Source organism: Dermacentor andersoni, chromosome 7 (assembly GCF_023375885.2).
Source record: "Dermacentor andersoni chromosome 7, qqDerAnde1_hic_scaffold, whole genome shotgun sequence".
NCBI classification, from domain to species: domain Eukaryota; kingdom Metazoa; phylum Arthropoda; class Arachnida; order Ixodida; family Ixodidae; genus Dermacentor; species Dermacentor andersoni.
In genome coordinates this window covers 175,708,446-175,733,233 of record NC_092820.1, presented here as the reverse complement: position 1 = coordinate 175,733,233, position 24,788 = coordinate 175,708,446, and the positions used below count along the sequence as shown (strand labels likewise).

Below are 24,788 nucleotides of genomic sequence, written 5' to 3'. Positions count from 1 at the left end.
TTCGCATGTTTTCAGTGACCCAAATATAGCCACATAGCCAACTGGCAAAAGTCGACGCCAAAAATTTTTTCTGTAGCACAATTATACAGCCAAACCTGGCAACACTGCCGCGCGCACGAAAAAGAAGAAACTATCCAATTATTATTCAAAGGCTAAAATAATAAGCAAATCAAAAGCAAAAGCAAGCTCAAAGCATGCACAAAAATCTTATGATTTCGTCGCCACCACGGAGGGTGCCGCACGGAGCCCTGAAAAGTACTGAAAAAGGCGTGCGTCTATTTGTCGTACAAAAACCCCTCACGTGACCTGATCCTAGGTGCCTATACGAGACGGTCATTAGAGGAAACGCCAGTTCACGGGATTGGCCAGTCGTTTCAGCGGGTGCGAGAGAGAAAATCTGGGGGCGTTTGCGCCTGAAATTTCTCCCTTTGCCTAGGTACTACGGAGGAGAAGCCGATTTGCTTGTTTCGTATGCGTTTGTCCCTAGGCGCGCATTTTGCCATGTGTCGGCTGGCGATCCTTCAAATCAATGTCTCCTTTCTTGACGAAGCCGTGCGTGCCGTGCGTCGTGCATAAGTGTTCCTCCTGCGTCTCCTTGGATGTTGCCGGTAGGTTTGTTGCGCTTTTTGGTAACATACGGAACGTGCGACGGGATCAGTGAACCTGTGATATCGAGGACCAATCGGATAACTTAATGCCACGGCGTAATGCCAAAGCATTACGCCGTGTCCATCATGTGTTGGTTATCGGTGCATACTGCACCCTTCAAGAGATACGCGTGAACATGCATGTCTGCATGTCGAAACACATTTAGCACCCTGTAGCTGGGAAAAGCGAAAGTCGTTATGTAATTTATGGCCGAGGACCACTCTGAAACGTGATGGCGGCCGCAGTGTTCCGACTGGTGTTATATATATTTATCTCCGGTGTAAATATGTTTAGAAATCATCTGAAAGGTAAAAAAGATATAGAAGTGGCGGGGTGCTTTTTTCGTCCCGACGATATAATGGATTTTTACCAGTACTGCGACAGGACGGTATACGTCACCGGCAAACGGAGCCCTCACGAGAGCACCTGAGCTTATAATAACGCTCTGTCTAAATGTACATCCGATCCCGGCCACGGCGGCCGCATTTCGATGGGGGCGAAATGCGAAAACACCCGTGTGCTTAGGTTTAGGTGCATGTTAAAGAACCCCAGGTGGTCGAAATTTCCGGAGTCCTCCACTACGGCGTGCCTCATAATCAGAAAGTGGTTTTGGCACGTAAAACCCCATAATTTAATTTAAATGTACGTCCGACTTGCCTGCTTTGCTTCCGTTTCGCTAGCTCTGCGGCTCCCGCTTACCGATTTATTGCACATGGTTTTGCTGAAGAACCTTTATTTATATCGAAGGGGACCATTCAAATATTCCATTTAAAAGTCGGAGAGCAGCGTACAAAAAGCGTTGCACGAGCGAAGGTGCTGCTCCAGGAGAGCATGCTTGGTCTACACTATGGCCCCTATTCCTCGCCCGGGAAGAGACACAAAACATCTTTAATGAGACGAAAGATGGCTCATTAAATCAATAATCCGCCATCACCAACTCGGCACGAGCGCCGCACGGGCGAGAAAGTCTTTCCGACGTACACCCACTTCAGCAGTACATTTCAACTCGACATAGGCGACAGATTTCAAGAAGCACAGGCTGGTACACTTGGCTCACTGTAGCCCAGTACTGCCCGGTACTGCCATTTTTATGAGACACCTGCTGCTATCCCTTGCCACAACTGCGCCGTCACTTCCTTAACAGCGCCGGCACTGATGCTTGGCATCAGCAGCATTCGTGACAGAAAGTGCTTGCTCTTTGGCAACTGCTGACCCAATTAATTTGCTACTTCTGAAATTTGTGCTCATAAGTGCTGCTCTTGTCGTCACTGTCAAACTGATCTCCTTTGTGTGATCCCTTGTAGTTTTTCTGTACCCTTCTCCCTGCACATGCTTGATTACTTTTTGTTGCTCTTCCCTGTCGCCATTCCTCTACAGTGGCACTGTCTTTTGCTATATGTGCGTGGCTGTCTATTGCTTATGCCGCATGTTCACTGTAATGATTTCCTTCGCCAGATACGTGAATTATTAATTGCTAAAAAAAACTTTTATCTGCAGGGTCTCCTGGAAATTCATCCACAGCTGGAAACCAAAATTGTGCTTCATCCCAGACCACAGCTTATCTCCACATCAAAGCCTCATATCACCATTACATCTCCAGTCTCACTCACGTTAGCTCTGAACAGAAAAAAAAAAAAGAACAGTTGCTGCACTTCACAAGGCAAGAATCCATCTCATCATTTTCTCCTGGGGGGTGTATTCTGTAAGAGTACACCTAGTGGGCTGTCCATTTCGGCCACTGCCGATTGGATTCAGCTGTGAGAGGAGGAGACGAGCAGCCCTAGCCAATCAGTAGCGGCCGAAATGGACAGTCCACTAGGTGGGCTCTTACAGAATACTCCTCCCCACCCCCCTGCTCACCACATCTTGCCTGCTGCTTTCTCTTGTCATGTATGACTTTGCACATACTTTTCGTTCATGTTCTCCTTTCTGCTTTGGCACTACACCTATGCTTTTTTTTTTTTTGTTCAAGCAATAGCTCTTCATTGCCATTGCTATTTCCTCGGCCTTCACGTATTCTATTGCAGTCACTAGCATCATACTTACTAATCAGTGCGGAAACAATGGAAGACACACGGAAGGGCACTGGACGAGTGCTGTCTAATAACTGAAATTTATTGAACACTAGCATCAAATGTCTCTTACCTTTGGTTGCTCCATATAACTTGCTAGAAATGCAATAGAAATTTTCATCATAGGGCATTCAGTCTTGGAGCATACTGAAATTATAGCTATTTGCTTTGTGATGAAGTATTGCTTTAGTAAAAAACAACTAATTAACTTGGCAAGTTGTTTCCAAAGGCTACATCCTTTGCATGTCCAAATGTCCACACCTTGCAAGTTCCTAAAGAACTTCACAGCTTCAAAGGCTTTTGCTTCATAATTTTGCAGCTTAATTTAGCATTTTACCCCCGTTGTTGATCTCATTATTGTGGTTGTTGTGTGACAGTACCGAACTTAGACCTTAGCATGAAGCAATGCTTAAAAACCGTTGTGCTCTTACACGCTTTATCAAATCACTGCTTTGTTTTAATGTTACTGGTGCTGTGGCTTTGGTGTTGGCTGCTAAGCCTAAGGCCGTGCGATCAAATCCAAGCCCCTGCGGCCACATTTCGATCGGGGCAAAATGCAAAAAATGCTGTGCGCCTTGCATTGGGTGCATGTTAAACCCAGGTAGTCAGAATTAGTCAGGTAGTCAGAACGCTAAGAGCAGTTTACATTATCTTCTGGAATAATTTCACATTGTTAGCGCTAATTGCTACGTTTTCGCAAATTACACGCTGCTTATATTTTCAAATTCAGTGCTATTTCAATTTGCTCACGCTTCACACCTTGTACTCAGTCTTGTTCGTCATGTATGTAACCACTCCTGCTTAAGGCCTCTAACCAGAGGCTGGCAGTAATCTTGAAATAAATAAATAAAATAATCCAGAGTTTCTCATTATTGCATCCCTCATCATCATTTAGTGATTTTGGCATGTAAAACAACTGAACTTAATTTTTAAGTATTGTCTTTGCCAAGTACAAATCTAGATTTTGGATGTCACTGCAAATGTAACCAATACACAAATTTAAATACTTTGTCATCTAAAGAAAAATGGGACACTATAAAATACAGTAATCACCATTATGTGCCTTGCAGCCAGAACAATATCAGCACGCTAGGAAGCACCATCGCCATTGCCTGTTGCTTGACGACTCCATTACACCTCGTCACAGTCAAACAGAACAACTTTCACCTCCAACTTTTGTCCACTCTCCTTTGCCTGTTGTCTAATCATCTCGCCAAATTCTATGGTTGCTATCCTGTTTTCCAGCTGTGAATCGGAGTTGAACCACTTCAAACGTCTGTCGACTTGTTTATCTGACACAGTGAAGTAAAAGTGTACTTACTCACTGTGAAGTAAAAATGCACTGCAGTGATGTTGCAGTGATACTCTTGCCAGAATAACCTACTTTTCATGAAACCAGAGTAGTAGTCAGAAGACTGGCATTTATGCCAGCTGCATTGCCAAGCTCCTGCACAAGAGCAGAGCTTAGCATCTGAGCATTCGCATCATTCTGAGTATTCTTGCATATCATTTTCGCTCGTTAAACCTTGCTACAAGACATTAATTTTCAGCAGCCAAGCCTGACAGCTTTGGTCAATCTTTCGTGCTCTGAGCTGGTTTGATGCAATACTTTTAACGGAATTTCTTTATTGCTGTTTATTATGTGGTCAGTGACAGGATTTTTTTTTATGCAAGAATGTTAAATGGTTCCTTCAGTGAAAAAGCCGGCAGCACCTGTAGCAGCAAAACGGTGCCTAATTTCCCGTTGACTGTGACGCCATGTGAGCACACGAGGCGCGCTCATGACACTAGCTTGCACTTGCTGGCTCGTGTCTTAGCAGAGGAAAGCGAGTGAAGGGGAACATCTGCTGCTGCGCTACTTCGCGAGGGGAGAGTGCATTGCTACGACAAAACATCACGTTCCCTCTCGCAAGCCTGTGTTACCACCTGTTCCTTGTCTACTCAAGCTCTTGTGTGTGTTCTAACTGCGCCTCGGTGAGGCTAAATCAATATGTGCCAAGCGTCTTAACGTGCCCGCTTGCCCGCCAGGAGTTCATAACTCGGACTGCTCAGTGGCGTTCAGTTGGACATTTAACAACTCATAAGAAGTGCTTAGGTATCCTCGGATTTTCTTCGTACTTAATGCACAAACTTCGAAGTCATTTTTCCAGGCGAAATTAGTTAAATATCATCGTCCTTTGTCTGCTGTCCGGCCTTTGTGTGAGCCTTATACATCTTCGCAGCCACTCCTGTCATGCACAGTAATTTGTGTACTTGTGCTTGTATCTTCCATGGCATATGATTAATTAATGCATTTTATTTGCATGATCCAACTAAACATGATCTCAAAAAGCTTCACTTGACTGCTCACTTGTCCCTGTGGTTACATTGTGTGGATGTACTATCAGCGTCAAATGAAACGCAAACAGCAGAGTGCATGCCTGTAGCATCACTGAATGTATAGTGCACACACTTGGCCAATCATCACCCTCACAGGCGTGCACATCTGGTTTCACAACACTGTGCAATGATGCCCTATACTGAGATATTTTTCTTTCTGTGTTGCTTCTTGCTTTCTTAGATTTTTGGTTTTTTTTTGCCTTGAAATAAAAGGAAAGCATAACAGAAAGAAAATTTGACTGCATTCAATGTGTTAGAAAACGTTCACTTCAATATTTTTTTCTCACACTTCAATCAAAAGCAGTGTGGCAACACTGAGTCTTGATGAAATGAATTGGCACCCTCGGAAACTGTTCCCACTGGTAATCGAAGCTGATCTTGAAGGCCATGCTTTTGTCTACTGCAAAAACTGGAACTGATTTCAGGAGCTGGGAAATACGTTATGGCCCTCATTCATTGTTTTGCTTTTGCATCTTGGCAGTTTGCTGCTGCTATTTATAGCACAAGTGAAGGAATTGTAGCACAAGTAACACTGACACCTGTGCTGCCCTTTTTGGTGCCAGAGTGTGTGAAGGAAGGCTGCTATCTGGTCTTGAAATCCATCGAAGCAGCCTTATTCCCAGACATCACACAGCCTTGCCAAAATGGCGGTTGGCACGAAGGGTCTAGAGGCAGCGACTTGAAATAGAATTTTCGACTTGCCATACCAGGAATGGTTTTATTTCCAACAAACTTTGTTGGGTGTCCTCCAGGCGAAAAGCTGCAACATACAGCTTTAATGTGCCTGAAGGCCCTCGCATGGCAGCAGTAAGTCTCCTATCGGCAAACGTATAACATACGAAACACTAATCTATTAGGATATACATTTACAATGTAGCAAAAGAAATGTGTGAAATCTAAAGAAACATTCATCTTTTCAGATAATTATGTAGTATTTATAAAATAAGTTCTTCTTAATGCACAACAAAGCTAAGATGCATATTATATGTATTATACATCCCAAAGGATCACATTTCAAAAATAAGCACTACAGACAACATGTCTAGCATGTACACTCGCCCACAAAATGTTACAGGGTGCGCAAGCGTGTGGCAAAACGACCCTTCTTCCCTTCTAGCTGTGCACCCATGGTATCGAGTTTGCACGCATGCGCGTCCCTCTGAGACTACAAGCGTGCATGTTTCTGCACTTCCTCCTTGTTCGCCGGCGATATCCGAATGTAGCCGTGAGGTGCCCCTCTTGCGATGGGCGCGAAACTATGTGAAGCCTGAGCTTGCGCGTGCCGCTGCGGCTGCTTTTTGTCGAGTCACGAGCGCCGACGCATACGGCCCAGTGGCGAACCCAGCAAGTAATTTTTTTTTAATGAGCTGCACCATTTTGTGTCCAATCTTTGTTGTTTCTTTTTATGAATGGGGCATTCTCCCACAGAAGAGCATGTCAGAAAATGCCCCCTATAGAAGGAGACAGTGTCAACTCCCATTGAAGACCAGCAGTTAGGACACATGGACCTGTGACAGAAAAGCTGCCGGATGGATCTGGGACAGCGACGCTGGCCTGTACTTTCCTATCGTCTCCATTATCCATGGCAACCTGGTATGAAGAGCATGCGTTGGCCATTTATGCTTGAACTACTTTTTCCTGGAAACAGTTAAAATGTTTTGCATGGAACAAAGAAGGTATGTTCACCTTCGCAAGTAGTGGCTCATAGGGAAGGCTGGCACATTGGCTGAAAGGATCAAGGTTGGACATGTTGATCTCGACTGCACTTTTAACTCGAAGTCTATGGCAGCCTGAAAGCAAGAGTGCTTATGCTAATTTTCTGTTTGCCCTACGACATAGAATACACTGCCTACTTAAAGTACTCGGTAAAGCTGTTGAACAAGTTCAACTTAGGAGGAATTGTAGAAGCCCGGTAACCTGGGAAAGTTGGTATGATTTCACTGAGAGGGAAAATTAATTTGCACCCATTCAAATCTGAACTACTGGAGGCACCAGCACCTAAGCCAGAGAACCAGGGGTAGAGAGGCTGGCCAAGACTGCTTTCATCAAAACTCGTAGTAACATGATGGGAAGACGTCTACCAGCCAATAACCGCTTCAACTAAAACTGTGCAGCATAATGTGGACAAAGCAAGACATAAAAGCTATAGAGACAAGCCCACGATAAGTATGCTCATCCCTGTAATGTTGTTTTCCTTTTTCGACGATGCATGGCACAGTTTTACTTCAAGCTCATGTTTACAAAATGGCCTCATACTATGTTTTATTGTGGAGTAACTGTTTATTCCATCACATAGTCAGCGAGATCATTACAACAGTCAAGTGAAACGTTTACCTCTGCAAGCAGCAACAAGCTTTCAGCACAAGCTTGCATGGGCTGTGAATATGCATAGAGTAAGTGTACGACATGGCTTGTTGTGTCAGGTGCACTGTCACATTGGCCAACTGTATGAGGAAGCTGGGAGATTCCAAGCTTGAGAGTATTAGTTATAGTAATGGAAAGAATGTCGTATAGCAATAATTCATTACAATTAAACCTTGTTATATGAAACAATTATAAATAGAATTACTGCTTAAATAACAGGTGGTGAATCACCAAGAGAATTACATGTATATGAAACTTCATACATCAAACTTGCTCAGACATTAAATGGATATATTGAACTCCGTAGCATTGGACATTGGGACACATATTAAAGGCTTCACTGCAGTACATCGGCAGATCCTGGTGGCGCAAATAGGACCTACAAATTCTGCATGGGCTAAAGGGTAGAAAGCGCTGCTCTGAATGTATCTATGTAGTCAAACGCCTTTTTAACAAAGTGCTCGCACCTTCAAAATCCTTCGCTATGCAGGTCACTTTGTTTTAAAGGTTGCGCAGCTCACTGCTCACAATAGCTAAGCACTTTCAACAAAAGAAAATCTTTAACAAGAATTCAAGAGAGACTTAATGAAATAGACCGCTAATTTTTCTCTGCAAAATATCCCTGACAGCACGTTCTACTGTAGCCACCCTATGCTCCATTGAGGTTCCCAGCTTGCTCTCCAACCAAATGCAGGAACCATGCAAAGCAAAGCCCCCGATTGTCTAGTGCCCCTAAGCCTCCCTTGCTGCAAAATTTTTGGTCGCCTTCGTTGACATTCGCAGCCTATCCATGCATTCGTCAGCCGTTGATCCGTCACAACAAGTAGCATACGAGGTGAGTGAATCCTGGAGCAGGGCAACAGAACTAGTAATATCAGCACGCTCTTCAAATACACTGCTGTTAGCGCTAGCGCACAGCTTACCCTGGTGACATCTTCGCGGGGCAGTGGCGGCACTGGTGCGGCATTCGTTTTATAAACGTAAATCAGCCGCCAGGGATGCATAAGTTTCTTTGTTTTACAGGCAAATTAATTGTGGTCTTCATTGTAGAGCTGTTCAACTGTAATCTAGTACTTATGCTGACGCTACTTGCTGCATGCAGCGGTTCGTTTTCCTCACGTGATAGTGTGCGACGCTGTTGTATCTCAGCTTTCGGACTTTAAAACCAGCAAGCATCTAAAATGTGCTGCATAATAGACAGTTTTAGTTTAGCGTACGCTATAAAATAGTGGGTCATCACTGCGCATGCGCAGAACGCTAAACGACCCATTGTGTATAGCGTACGCGCTTTATTTCTCAGATTTAGCATTAGTGTCTTTGCGTGGTTTGCGGAATTTGCGTGAAACATGGCGGCGGCCCCGGCTGCCAGCTTCGAATTGAATTTGCCGTTGCTTTTGTAAAATGGACTTCGTTCTTTGCAACTGACTGTGTAAATGGCTTTCGCTTAGTCTCAGGCTGCTTCGACGACAGAGTATTATGGATAACCTTGTGGTGTTTTAGTGATCGCTTCTCGTTTCGAGTGAGTTGAAACCTAACGAAAGAAACATCCGACATGTTAGCACCACCTATAGCTACAGTCGGGAGATAGCCGCAATGACGGCACATGGCCTCTACGATCTGAACATCTCACAGGCCAACTCAACCTAAAGAAATGTGTGCTGCTTAGCATACGCTATATATACTTTAGCGTATAGCATACGCTATAGTTGCGTACGCTAAATTAAAACTGTAATGTTAGACCCATAAGTTAGCTTCATCCCAATACAGTGGTGTTACGCATTCAACCATGCACTTAGCATTGTGATGAAGTATACCAACAGTGGGAAGGGGTCACAAACACTGGACATAGCAAGGTTACGCGGTCAAGCATACCATAGCGCTGAAGCATACTGAAAGTGGAAAAAGATAAAATTACATGCAGAGTATCCTGTGGGAGTTATCTAAATGATGCATAAGCATTTGCGACTGATCACCTACTGTTTTGTCGTCATATGCTGCTGCGTTTCATATAATTGCGAGAAACTCCACGAAAAAAATCATGAAATGGAGAAGCACATTTGCAACACCAAAATGTTAAACTGAGACCAGCATGAGTATGAAGCAGAGGCCAGTAGTAGCATTGTTCACTCCTTTTATATCATGGTGCATTTGGATGATGTTGCTGCTTCATGGAAGATGAGCATTGGCCAATGCGTGCTGTTCTACGTGACGTAATTGAACAGTGTCACGTTAGGTAGACGTCATACGTAGATGTGGTCAATGATGCTGCCTCCTCTCGATGCAAACCATTATCAACTGTACATCATCGGCCGCTGCTTATGGCACGGCTGCGCAGGCCCGATCTTACAATTCGCTCGCTCATGCGGGCCTTATCTTGAAAGCAATCATCTTACGTGACGGACGGGTTTTCTCATTGGGTAAGCATAGAAACCTTTACGCATTTTGTTTTAAAGTGAAGCTTTCTTTGTCTCTTCCTTTGACTTTCCCACTCCAGCTGCTGCTGTGGACTGCTGCTGATGTCACACACACCACGTCGGGGGGGAGGGGGGGGGTGTTCAGAGTGTGTATATACATGACAGGCACAAGTAAGAGAGGAAAGGAGATGGGAGAAGCTTGTTTTCACCCCACCGCATCGAATGTGCACAATGCCCTCTGGAGCTCCCTGGCCGTTGTCACATTAGCCACCTGACAGCTGCAATTATCCGTGACTCCCCTCAGAAGCACTGAAGAAACTGCAGCGCTTATGTGCGAGGCGAGAGGGGACACAGATAGAACTCTAGAGAGAAGAAGAGGGAGGAGAAGAGACAGTTCCCATATAAGATTGGGGAAGTGACATGAGAAGGCAAGGAAACTCCACTAACATACAACAGCGGTTGCGGTGTGCTTATGTTCAAGGCACAATACAATACGTTGCTGCTATTTCTGAAAAAATAAACACAATGAAAATATGTCAAGCGGGCAATTCACACAGGGCGTGCAGAAGCAGAGCCGCATTAATTAAAGCACACTGCAGCGTCCAGGAAACACTACAGAAGTGGTTGACCGTCAAATCAACACTTCTGTGCCCGCTGCATTAGCTCTGCTGCTATGGCATTGCGAGAGGTCATGGATTTGATCCTAATCGCGAGAGCCACATTTCGACGGGAGCGAAATAGAAAACCCATGTGCACTTAGATTTTGGGACACATTAAAGAACATCACGGTGTCAAAATTAATCTGGAGTCTGCCACTATGCCGTGCTTCATAATCTGAGTGTCGTTTTGGCACGTACAGCCCCATAATCCAATTCAAGTGTAAAACTTCTGCCATAACGCGATGTGCCATATGAGGAAATGACAACACTCAACCTTCTCGGGTTATAAGATATGGCCCACAACAATGCCTCATGCAAACACCTCTCCCTGTATTACGCAGACAAACAGCAGTGGTGCCCACAAGGTAACGTTTAACATCAATTCGCCAATCTCGTGTTAGCCTAAACGTTGAAGAAATTAAGCTTTAGCCGTCAACACTGCTAATTATCGTCAATCAGAGCATCCAGCATGGAAAGGTTCACTTACATCAATTCCCACAGGGTGTGGGATCTGCATAATTTTTCCCTTATTCCTCATTTTTGTGTGCATAGCATGAACAGGAAGATGTTCCAATGAGCTCAGTTTTGAAAATATAGTATTATATGTGCAATCTCCGGTTACGGTAAAAGCACCGAAACCCTTAGGAAGTGTACAGGCAGGGATTTAGAGCTATTTCCAGCAGGGTTGTGGTGATTTGGGCCCTTGCTTCGCCCATCTTGCAAGCTCCATATACGAGACTGCAACACAGCCTTGCACATGTTCCCGACTATACATGCGCACATGTGCCGTCATCTGTCACAGTATGAGCCCGAGACATCTAATAACTCACATGACACCCATTCAAAGCTGGTTCTGACGTTGCTGCAGTGATGGACCGCAATACATTACAGAAGCTCCAGTGCATAACACAACTGCATTGCGGTGAAGCTGTCTAGGGCATTGGCATTGAAACTTGTTTAAGAAATCACATTTCCTCAAGCCACAACCAGCATGCGTATTCGTGCTCTTAAACTGCACAAGGGCCATCCATATGCCGACATGTCGGAATGTTAAGTCAGGTGTAGTTCTGACCAGAATGCACATATTGTTTGGCATGTCTAGAAAGTGTTCCTAAAGTCACCTCTGCCGCATTACAGTTGAGTTAAGCAGGGAAGCTTATGCAATGTATTGCACTGAAGCATATTAAAAGCGAAAAATTGCAATTTCATTGCTGTGGTGATTTAAGCCCCTTGTTTGGGGGGCCATGACCGTGCCCCTCTGGAGGGCACAAAGGAGCGAGGAATCACGGTTGGAGAGCATGGCACAAACCCTGGCGATGGAGAAACAGCTTTGATGACCTGCTCTACCGAAACTGCACTGCTTGTTCAGCAGGTGTTAATCAAGAAGCTAGAAAAATGAAACCTAGTAGTCCGGATATTTATTGACTACAGCAAGGCTTTTGACAGTCTGCAACGCAAGATTCTATTAACAGAGTTGACTGCCAACGGTGTACATGGAATGACATATTTTGTTGTGTTCGTATCTGCTTGATTGCAGGCAATGCGTTGTCATTGGAAATAGTATTTCCTCAGACGGCAATATTGTTAGGTGTCCCACAGGGCAGCATTTTAGGTCCCCTTCGACATTTACGTTAATAACATGATAGACATACGAGGGTTGATCCAGAAATAAGGTTCCCATCAATTTTAGAAGTAGAGAACATTGTTTATTCTCATATAAATTTACATTATTGGAAAGATGAAACTTACATAATCGCCATCTTTTTCTATGCATTTTTGTATCCCAGTGTCGTAGAAGTCTGCCGCCGACCCATTGAGGAAGCATTTCACCTCTTCGACTTCATCGCTCCGGAAGCACTGGCTACTCAAATGTTCCTTTAGCTTGGGGAACAAGTGATAATCACTAGGTGCAAGGTCCGGACTGTACGGTGGGTGGGGCATGACAGTCGACCCAAAGTTTGTGAAAAGTTCCTGGGTTTGACAGGAGACGTCAGGTCGGGCGTTGTCGTGAAGCAGTGTTACACTGGCTGCCAGTTGTCCTTGCCGGCAGTTCTGAATAGCTTGCCTGAGTTTTCATAGTGTTGCACAATAACTCTCAGAGTTGATTGTTGTCCCACGTTCCATTAAATCGATCAGCAGTACTCCCTTATGATCCCAAAAAACAGTGGCCATGACTTTGCCAGCAGAAGGAGTTTGAACTTCTTTGCGACTGGTGACTCTGGGTGACGCCACTCTTGGGATTTTTGTTTCATATCAGGAGTGAAATGAAACACCCACTTTTTGTCTCCCATAAGAATGGAGTCCAACAATCCTTCCTTCTTGACAATTTTGAAGAAACTGGCGAGCACAGTCAAGGCGTTTCTCCTTGTAGTCTGATGTCAATAGCTGCGGTATCCATTGAGCACAACACTTCTGATACCCCAATACTTTAGTCAAAGCTCTTTCCACTGTACCGTAAGAACTTCCAGGAATCTGAGCAATAAGTTCACAGATGTTGATCCTCCTCTTCCGAAGCACTTTGCGTTGGGCCATCTTGATAACCACCTTCGAAACTGACGGTCTTCCACTCCGTTCTTCATCGTGGACTTTCTTTCAACCGGCACTAAACTCCCTAAACCACTTTCGGACGTGTTGAACGGACATGCACTTGTCGCCATACACCTCTGTCAACTGATGATGAATATCCACAGGGGAGTCCCCTTGGCGTGCAAAAAGCGAATTGCAGAACAAATCTCGTACTTGGCGCGATCAACAATGGGAACCTCCATATCGGACGGCTGCTGAGCCAAGAATGAGCGGTGCAGCGAAGGAAAGTGCGGCTGGGGGGAATGGAGAGTGGGGGAACAGCCGCCTGCATGAGTGTTGCCGGATTTCACCTCGCACCTTCCCGTGCGGCTGGAGCTCTTTGGGAACCTTATTGCTCGATGAACCCTTGCAGAATGCGAGGCAACAACCATTCTATATGTGGATGATACCAGCCTGTTTGTCTCTGGTCTGGAGGCTTGCGATGTCATTCCTAAAGCGAATGCGCTCCTTTCCACTTCATTGGGATGGTCCAGCTACAACAGCCTTAAAAATATTATTTCTTTCCAGAACAGTTGAAATTACAAATTTACCAGGCACTATTTGCGTCTCATATTAACTACTGCATGCATGTGTGGGGCACCACTGTGAAAACTAACACAAGCTTTTTCTTCAGGAACGTGCACGTCGGAATTATTGCTAACGTTCCATACCTCCACACAACATCACCACTTTTCACCAAATTTAACGCGATTTCAAACTGCCAGATCTGTATGGCTTTCCTTTACTCTATTCATATTTTTTTCCTCTAACAAAGTCTCTTCACTTGTAAAATCACTGTCGGGACTACAGCCAGGATAGATGGCTCGTGCCAAAAAGGCTAACAATTTATCTAATGCAATCGCTAACCTGTAATGTTCCTTTACTTCTTAATAAGTATGAAAACCAAGGCATTATTAATGTTCATGTATTCGGAAAGAAACGCGAAATATTTTTTGGTCTACAATCATTCATTACATGATGCCTGCGCGCGGGAACAAATGTATGGATATCCATAACTGGGAGTTACTAATGCGCTGTTCTTTCTCTCTCTCTCTCTCTCGCTCTCTCTATAATATATATATATACATATATATTTTGATGGGCTCAGACACTGAACCAGTGTTTACAGTCGTCTTCTCTGAAGAAGGACAAGAAGCCCCCGGAAAGGCTGGTGACGGTCATCGGAGACGATCTTCCCAACGATGTCAGGCATGTGTTGAACAAAGGTCCGAAATTCAGCCACGAGCCACGGATAGAAGCACATGAGTTCCTGGCGCTTAATAGGCGCATAGCAGGCGCATAGCAGGAAAGGCGTTGGAAGAAAACCGTGAAAGATGCCTTCTGGATGGTGTGGATACGCTTATAAGATCTACGACCAACTAACACGTTGACTAGCAAAGATTCTATGGGAAAAGTCGTGTCGTATTTCAGGAAGAATAGACTCCGGCTTCTTCAAGCTGACAAGGATGGTGGGTTTGTGGTGCTCACCAAGGAAGAGTTTCAAAAAAGAGCCGGCGAAGCAATTGCAAAGAACTTCATCCCTCTGAAAGCTAGTGCGACGCGAGTGAGAGGCAAGGCGGCTGCGATGTGCAAAGAATTAGATCTGAGCACGCTGGCCAATGACATTGGTAACAGCAAAAGCAATGCCCTTTCCATGTTCTTTACGGCCAAAACGCACAAACTGTCCGTGCCATTCAGAACAGTGGTCAGCGAAAATGGAACTTGGCTGATTGTGTTAAGCAAGTTTCTTCAAAAGCACCTTACATCCCTTAAAGTTCAAGATCCGTATGCCACAACGAGTTCAAAAGATGTTGTTAGGTTTCTTGAGGAATGTACTTCCAATGGTTATGCGTTTTCAGTAGATGTTGAAGACTTGTTTTACTCTGTGCCCCACGATGCCTTATTTCGTTCTGTCAGAGATGCTATAGAAAGTAACGGTGCAGTAGAGTTCCAAAACTCCTCTGGCGTGTCAATATATAATTTTATGAAAATGCTAGAATTTTACCTTGATGTGACGTTAATCTCTTTCGAGAACAAGTTTTATCGACAAAGACAAGGGATTTGTATTGGATCCTGCGTAGCCCCGGTGCTTACTAACATTTTCTTAACCTGTATTGACAGCGCCTTAGAGATTTTAACATGGTGCTTGTCCTGTGTCGTTCTCCCCACTTGTGAACGTCTTCATTGGCGCTGTTCCTTCCTAAATCAAGTATGCACCATCTAGCCCAAATGAATGTTGTCCTGAACTTCTAGACTCGTTGATTTTTTCATCGCCGCGTCTAGCCATAACCACTATGGTCTAGAACCAGGGAGCCCAAACAGAGGAAACGAAGGTAGAAATGAACGATAAAGGTAATCTAAAATGACGCAGGAACTAGGCAGCCACCGTACCTGCGGTTAATCAAACATTCAAATTTTGACACTTCACGTGCCAAAGCCAAGAACTGATAATGAGGCACACCGTAGCGGTGAACTGCGGATTAATTTTCACCGCGCGGGATTCGTTAACATGTATTCAACGTACGGTACACGGGCATTGCATTTTTACTTCGTCGAACCCCGTCGAAATGCGGCCTCCACGACCGAGATGTGATCCCACAACCTCACTTTCGCAGTGCAACGCCAAAACCACTAATACAACATGGTGGGTCTAGAAGCCATCAGGACAGTTTCAGTTGGCTGGACCAATAAACCATATTGCTTTTCACAAAATCCCGCAAAAGTTGCGGAGTCCAACATGACGGTCTAATGTGAGGAGTTTATTTTAAACTTGTTTCAATGCCAGGGCAGAGTACTCAGACTTCGCCAACGTTACATCGCGATTGCATCTTCTGTCAGAATAGTAGATGCTTTCGGATTGCTACAGGCGCGCCCGTGCAGCCCACGCAGTTCATGCGTGGTTGCGGGCCGGAGGCGAGAGATATGCACAAGAGAGGATATCTGCCACGCCTTCCGACGTCACTCATGCTTCGCAAAGAGTGACGTCAGCATCTCTCAGCTTTTTCTTTCCTCCCTGGTCAGAGCACCCGCAGATATAAAAGGCCCGCTTGCACGCACTGAGCATAGTTACGTAATCGGTTTTTAGGAAACCCCATGCTTCTCTTCGCGGTCTCGCAATGGCGAAAGTTGCTTCCTTTGAATGTCAGTACTGCGACCGGCGGTTAGCAAACAATCGCAGTCTGCAGAGGCACATAAAACTTGTGCACAAAATCACTCACCCGAAGTACAACTGCGACGAGTGTGAAGTAGCCCTGACTTTGAAAGAACTGGAGTACCGCCATATCAGCGTGCATTTCTTCGAGCCGGAATATGAGAGGTATCACTTTCTGACAATGCCAGGTAAGACACTTGCTTATTCTCTCAAAGCAACGCGTGATTACCGCTGCACCTGTTATTTTTGCATTACGGGCTTGCAGAGTGAATGATTCACTTGTTCACTTATTGCTTGAAATGTGCTCATTTATGGTGCTTTCATGCTTAACATTTTATCTGACCATGCACTAGCTGCAACTTATACCATCATACATTAAATTGCATGCTTATCATTGCTGTTTTGAATCGAAGCAACGCAGAATCATTGCTGATGGATCTTTTTTAGGAATCTCATATTTAAGTTTTAAAAAAATGTACCCGCCGCGGCGGCCGCATTTAGATGGGAGCGAAATGCAAGAAACGCCTGTGTGGCACGTTAAAGGGACACTAAAGTGAAAAATTATTTCTTCTGCATCAGTAAATTACCGTTCTACAACACCAAAAACACCACTGTTACAATGATAAGACGTTTAGTAAGCCAGAAAAAGTGCAAGAACGAAATACGGGTGGCAACGCCTACTTGAGTTCCCGCACCTGGGGGCTGTGACGTCGTGGATTTTGATGGCATCTTCTAGGGCCTACTAATTATATATAGCGGTACAGATTGACTATATTGAGTTCTAAAGGAACCAAATATTAAACGTGGCAAGTTTCAGGAACCTTTATTCAGCCAACGCGGCCCAAATGTGAAAACATACTTTGGAATCCCTGACGTCACGCTAACGTACCGGCGCTGGGGTTTCGGCGCGAAATTCAAATACTGATACTTGGACCTTCATTTTCTCATCTAATAATCAAGCTATTTTTTTGAAATCACTGCCTGCAGGGTTCTCAAACAATGCTTCATTAGTCTAAACTGATTTATTGTTTCGCTTTAGTGTCCCTTTAAAGATCCCCTCGTGGTCAAAATTAATCCGGACTGCGCCACTATGGCATGCCTCATAATCAAATCGTGGTTTTAGCGCATAAAACCCTAGAATACATTCTATAAAAGAAAAGTGACTGGAGGAGCATGAATGAAGTTAATGATTTGCTATTTTTACTTTAGCTAATGAAAGAAAGAAAACAAATATACAAAGTATGAACCCTGCTTCTAGTTCCCAACTTCTGTAAGGTAAACCATGCGATACAATATATGCAGATTTGGTAGCATGAATATTAGCCATAGTGGTGGCCATGCCATGCAGGAAAGCACTCGCTTTGCAAACTTGGAAATGGGTAAGCACCTATAGTATAGTACAGGAAAAATTTGTTTCTCCCCATTGCAGCAAGCACCTACTTTTTTTTTTTACTGCATTCTTTAGGGTCTAGAAGCAATAGTTGTCAGGTTAGGTAGCATGGACAAGCCTCCTTGTACATTAATAATGTGTTAAATCAGCTTTTCTGTTCAATAAATCTGGTCTAATCTTGTGCCTTAAACTGGTGCTGGAGCTTTCATATGCTTTACAGTCGTCGTATAGTTATGCACAGGCTTGCGCGGTATTGCACACTAATGAATAGAGGCAAGTGCACAGGTATGAGATTGCACTTCTGCCTAAGGTCAATCTGCAATCGAGTACATGGCTTTGTGTGAGCGAGAACTCCATACAATGGAAAGGATTGCGTCTAAAAACATGTACACACAGCAGAAAAAACAAAGTAGCACATCATATCAATCTTAACACAATAAGTAAAAGCTGAGTCAACCAAAGCGCAAATTTTGCATTGTTTGATTAAAGAAGTGCTAGAAGTACTGTACACTAGTTCTAATGATAGCTGCTGTCGAAGTTTTATATTTCCTTGAATCCCCAATGTGCAAAAAATTTAAATCTACTAATTGTTCAGTTAAAACACGGGGAAAACATGGTGTCAACCACGTGCCAACGCACGCGTGTTAGCCGGCATGTCAACGGCGTCTGACACGCTGGCTGAGAAAAAGAAGAGGAAAGAAAAAAAGAAGGATACGCCAAGAAACCAAACTAAGTGTTGTTGCCTATAGCTTGAAATTTAGCATAGCGGATAGATTATAAAGCTCCTTTTGAAATGTTTATGCCTATTTGTTGCAATGCTTTGAACTTATAAATAAGGTATGATTCTCTGTATTTTCTTTCTCGTTCAGAACGGAAATTTGTAAGATGTAGAGTTGTCATTTTCAGTTGTCATTTCATGCAGTTCTTGGCGTTGCTCACGAAAAAAATTTTGATGGCAGTCACTTTGTGCTGCTATAATTAGACGCCATGTCACAGTGTCAACCTCAAATTAATAAAGCAAATTAGCTTACAGTTTCTATACATACTGTCTTCGCAGGAGTTTGATCTCTGTATGAAAGCTGCAAAATGTACTCAAACAAAGCATAGTTTAAAAATGTACAAGAAGCAACATCATTCTTGTCACTTTTTTATATCTTCTTTTTCTTCAATTCCATTATGGTTCGCTCTAAAATTTTGCCCTGAGAAAAACAAATGCTTGATCCTCATCAGGAAAAGAGAAAAGATGTCACTGAACCTCTTCTTCATAACTACTGAGTTCCACAACATGTCTACGATTCAACTTTGTAACGCTAGTTCTGTGCATTACACACCCTGAAATGCAGACTGAACATACAAGTGTCCAGGGTACTTAATCTTCTTTCTTCTTCTAAATTACCCCACAAGATATTCTGCACAGCCAACGTGGGCTTACAATAAACTGATTCCCCTTGACACACTGCATACATGTAACATTTGCTTTATTTTATTATCCTGATCAGCTTTCAAGTCATAGAAGGAAAAGGTGGAGAAAGACACACGCAGTCACTTCATTGCAAGGACAGGTACAGAGACTTGCGGCCATCTGAAAAAGAAGCATTTCTACTTCGTCTGTCACCGGTCTGGAAGTTATGCTTCACAAGGTATCGTGAAATGCCCGTATCATGACCACCAGTCTGAGTCTCTGGCTTTGATGGGTTTTTAAAAACCACAGAGATTTTTGTTCAGTCATGTTTATACGATTACTCAAAGAAGCGTTAACAGCATATCGGAATGAACCTCAACCTGGACAGTTATCTCGGTATGCTCACCCAAGCTGGGAATCATGTGTGCCTAAAGTTGGGCTTAAACATACTCCAAGGCCATCTTGGCCAAGATTATACATATGATTGTATTTCCTTCCTATCATTCAACACACCATCTATGCAGTAACACTGAATGAAGTGCGAGTGATGCGAAAGAAAATAGAACAGGATAAAAATTGTATACACTAGCCTGACCCTGGTCACCTCAAAGCCTATGCATCAATATTAAACTACTTACACCCGAGTCCAAGCGTACCACTGTCCAAGTGGCTGCCCTTTAAACAAAGCTCTAGTAATGCTGGACCTTGCTGTTAAAGAACTCCTATAATCAACCACAAGACATTGGCTGTAATCGCAAACCAGACCTATGACAGCACCAATGTTAAACTATTTGTGGTCACCAATATGAGTTAAGCACATTTGTTTTAGAACTACACTGTACTATTTCTGTGTCAGTGATTGCAGGGGAGTCCTCGTGTATCGTGTTAGACATAAAAGGATTTAAAGAGATGCCTACAGAGACATTGCGAAAGTAGCTGGTATTAGTAGATTGCACCAATGATTGGAACATCTTTTTGGAGCACATGTTATAAGCACATGTAATAAATAATGAACAGTGACACAATACATCCAGCGGTCAGATGCAAGTAGTACTGCTCAACATGACAACAGATCACTCTATTCACCAATGTCGGAGTGGCAAAGTTTAAAGTTCGTTTCCAAAAGCATTGCCTGCCTGGGTTACATGTCGTCATAACCTTCCCATGTTATGAATACGTAAAATTTATAGCAGGCCCATCCCAAAAATTTGGGGACGTCCAAAGCCAGTATACCAAAAAATGTCTTCTGTTTGATTCTACTCTAACCTTATAGTCCACCGATTTCAAGTGACTGGCCCAGCTAGTAATGCAGGTGGCATGCAGCTCTAACAAGTAGTGTGGCTGGAATAGGAATACTTTATTGTGGCACTGGTGGCCTGAATTCAAAGCCTTTTCATTAAATAACAAAGCTCAAAAAGAACAGTGCCACAGTTATTTTTGTCTTACTGAGACTTGGCTAATACAGCCCACACCCACAGTGGGTGGTGTGTCAGCATGCAGCGGTGGCCTAGCCAGTTAAGGATTTGGGCTAGGAAATAAGTAGTCATGGTGCATGTTGGAGCAGAAAAATTGGCCCTTTTGGAATAGTTCGAGTAGTACAGCAGTAATGTGTAGCCATTTGGTGCAGCTCATTATTACTGTGCACTCACTAAATGCTGCTCAACAGCAAAGGAAGACACCAAGGCCAACAGCCAGCAGCAGCCAATTAGTACCACGTCAGTATGTTGCAAACACTTTTCCTTGAATAGGTAAGAAACCTTCATAAATAATTGAAAAATTCATGCAGAAACTCCTCTGGGACTTAAGTACGCTTAAGCATTGTACCACTTGCTCATCTCCACGCAGCCCAATGTCATTATCAACTCATTTTCAAGGATACGGCAGCCTGTAATGGAAAATTTCAGAAAGACATCCTAGGGAAAGTAAAAGACGTCCAAACGAATGTTACTGAACTTCTTTCCTAAATGGAAGGAACCTCTGGCGTCACGAGGTAATTCATATGCTTGACACCCAGGACAAACTGGAAAGCATAAAATCAGGACAATTGCAACATAAGTTTGGTGGTAGACGACCTCAGTAACAGATTGCGTCACAACAACCTTATCTTTAAAGCAGTCATTGAGCAAGACTCAGAGATGTGGCAGGAAAAGGAAGGGCTTGTAACTGAGTTAGTTTCTAAATATTTAGGCATTGGAGCTGGTGAAATTGAACGTGCCCATAGAATAGGACAGAAAAGACAAGGCTATACTTGGCTGATAATTGTGAAATTCCTAAACTTAAAAAAGAAAACACATACTGAAAAATGCATTTAAACTAAAAAAGGTTTGAATCGTCTCATGTGGATTGATAAGGATTTTTCAATGAGGATGCAGTCCAGAAACTCCGAGATTTCGGACGTTCCAAACAGAAGCCTGCTGAAAGGTTCAAACTTCTGTTTGACAAGCTTCTACTAAACAACACGATTTGTCTTTGACCACACCACTAATGAAGTAAGTGCGCATGTCTTTTGAATGAGAAGGAGCCCACGTATTATAACATAGCAAACAAAACATACTCCTCAATAGATCTTAGCATTGCATCTCCTACCCTTCTACCTTACTTTAAATCGAAAGTTATTAAAAACCCATACGGGAGTGATCATTTCCCTGTAGTTCTAAGCACACCAATAGCTAATGAATACCTTCCACAGTTACCTCGCTGGAGAACTGACTCAGCTGACTGGGAAAAATTTCAGAAACTTGCTTCTTTATCCTGGGACGACATGTGTGCTTTAAGCATAGAAGCTGCGGTTAAATATTTTACGGCATTTCTCCTTGACGCCTCCTCCAAATGTATCCCTGTAACAAGGGGATGGTCCACAAAACGCCGTCTTCCGTGGTGGAACGATGACTGTCGAGTAGCGCGTAAGAAGCAGAACAAGGCGTGGGCTTTACTTCGGGATTCTCCGACGGCAGAAAATCTAGTCAATTTTAAACAGGTCAAATCCCAGGGTCGGAGAACGCGGCGACAAGCTAGAAGAGAGAGTTGGAGAAAGTATATTTCGGGCATTAACTCATACACTGATGAAACAAAGGTTTGGAATAGAGTGAAGAGAATAAACGGTCGACAGCCTTACTCGCTGCCTCTGGTAAATACTCAAGGCGACAGCATGGAAGATCAGGCGAACTTTCTTGGCGCACATTTCGAACAGATCTCCAGCTCGTCGCACTACTCTGAAATATTCCAAAGATACAAAAGGCAAATAGAAAGACAACCATTAGAACGGAAAAGCACAAAATGCGAGGCATACAATAGACCTTTTTCCATGGCGGAACTTCAGGCAGCACTAAATAGCTGCAACAAATCTGCCCCAGGTTCTGACCGCATCCTATATGAAATGCTAAAACACCTGCCGTCTGAATCACAAAAAACCCTTCTTTGTCTCTACAATTCTATATGGTCTTCCGGCCACATTCCCTCTGCTTGGAAAGAGGCCATCATAATTCCTATTTTGAAACAGGGTAAGGACCCTACTTTGGCAAATAGTTATAGGCCTATAGCATTGACGAGCTGCTTATGCAAAGTTTTTGAGAAGATAGTAAACAGTCGCCTGGTCCACTATCTAGAAATAAACAAGAAATTAGACCCATATCAATGTGGTTTCAGAGAAGGCAGATCGACGACAGATCAGCTTGTGCGCATGGAAATGTACATCAGGGATGCCTTTGTCCACAAACAGCTTGTATTATCAGTATTTCTTGACATGGAGAAGGCGTATGATACTACGTGGCGCTTCGGAATCCGTCGTGATCTTTCTGCAATGGGTATTCGCGGCAACTTGCTGAGAATAACTGAAAGCTATCTCTCTGACAGGACATTTCGTGTAAGAGTTGGCAACGTGCAATCTCGACCATTCGTACAGGAGACAGGTGTACCGCAGGGTGGAGTACTGAGCTGTACGCTATTTATTGTTAAAATGAACTCCCTACACACCATATTACCTCGCACGCTCTTCTACTCAGTCTATGTGGACGATGTTCAGATAGGGTTCAGGTCGTGTAACCTCAGCATTTGCGAGAGACAGCTACAGCTTGGCTTGAATAGATTCTCAAAGTGGGCGGATGAGAATGGTTTTAGATTGAACCCCCAAAAAAGCACATGTGTCCTGTTCTCAAACAAGAGAGGTGTACTTCCAGAACCAGATATTAACCTTAAGGGAGAAAGACTAACTGTCAGCCTTGAATACAAGTTCTTAGGTGTTATCCTCGACAGAAAACTCAACTTCATTTCACACCTAAAATATCTTAAAGAAAAGTGCCTGAAGACCATGAACCTCCTCAAGCTGCTCTCTAGAACAACTTGGGGCAGTGACAGGAAGTGCCTGCTTAGCCTGTATAAGAGTCTCGTACAATCACGCCTCGACTACGGAGCCGTGGTGTATCACTCCGCAACTGAGAGTGCGCTAAAGATTCTAGACCCAGTTCACAACCTCGGTATACGACTGGCAACAGGCGCCTTTAGAACGAGCCCTATTGAAAGTCTGTACGTCGAGTCCAATGAATGGTCCTTACATCTGCGCAGGATTTTCTTAAGTTTTTCATACTTCACAAAGGCAAAATCAGACACCGAACATCCATGCCATTCCATCGTTAGCGACCTGCGCGCTGCCACACTTTACAGTAACCGCCCACGCATTAGAACCCCTTTGAGCCTACGCTTGGAAGCAATTTCAGAAGAAACAGACATCCATCTCTCAGAAAATATCCTAATGCCTCCCACTCGCATTCCACCGCCTTGGGAATGGCAGACCATGGAGTGCGATATCTCGTTTGTCGAAATAACAAAACATGCACCAGAGGCATACATACGATCACACTTCCACGAACTCCAAGCGAAGTACTGCTGTCCCGAATATTATACAGATGCTTCCAGATCAACTGCTGGTGTCGCGTATGCAGCTCTTGGGCCATTTTTTTCCACCTCGGGTTCTCTAAATCCTAACACAAGTATTTTCACGGCTGAGGCGTACGCGATACTCTCAGCTGTAAAACATATCAGACAAAAAAATGTCAATAAGGCCATCATTTTCACAGATTCATTAAGCGTAGTAAGGGCCTTAATGAGTTTTCGAAAACATAAGAACCCTATTTTTAATAAACTATACACAGAACTATGCTTGGCCTTAACATACAACCAAAACATAGTCCTATGTTGGGTACCTGGCCATAGGGGTATAAAAGGTAATGTAGCTGCTGACGAAAGTGCAACGTCAGTCGTCTTTAATGAAACGGATGCGAATAAACCCATAGCAGCAACAGAACTTAAGCGATTCTTACGCCACAAACTGAGGAAGCACTGGCAGGACCAATGGGATAATGCAGTAGAGAATAAGCTACACGTTATCAAACCAAAATTAGGGAACTGGATATTTGAAAGAACAGCAAGACATAAGGAAGTGCTTCTTTGTAGGTTAAGAATAGGACATACTTACGCCACTCACTCCTACCTTTTGACGGGAAGCGAACCTCCGACATGTACCAAATGTGGCAAGAGGCTTACAGTTATCCATGTTCTTATCGAATGCACAGAAATAGAGGCAGAAAGAAAAAAGTACTTTCCCTCTGCTTATCTCCAACACTCACCATTACACCCAGCATTCTTTCTCAGCAATGAACCCCTTTTTACTTTTCAAACAGTATTAAACTTTCTAACTGAAACGGACACCTTACAAGTGATTTGGCCAGGCTACTTGTAGCACGGCCTCC

The 24,788-nt window shown here is 43.7% G+C and overlaps 1 long non-coding RNA gene across 4 annotated transcripts in view; it reads left to right on the top strand.

The window, feature by feature from the left end:
* Nucleotides 1-326: 326 nt before the first annotated feature.
* LOC140219532 (uncharacterized) overlaps nt 327-24,788 on the top strand; it is a 36,018-nt gene continuing 11,556 nt past the window's right edge. The window contains exons 1-3 of one of the 4 annotated variants that reach the window (XR_011895873.1): nt 327-608; nt 6,528-6,692; nt 19,142-19,282. This is a non-coding gene — a long non-coding RNA (uncharacterized lncRNA). Of the gene's footprint in view, nt 609-6,032; nt 6,693-16,283; nt 16,441-19,141; nt 19,283-24,788 lie in introns of those variants that run through there. The other 3 variants (XR_011895872.1, XR_011895874.1, XR_011895875.1) reach the window with 3 other exon arrangements.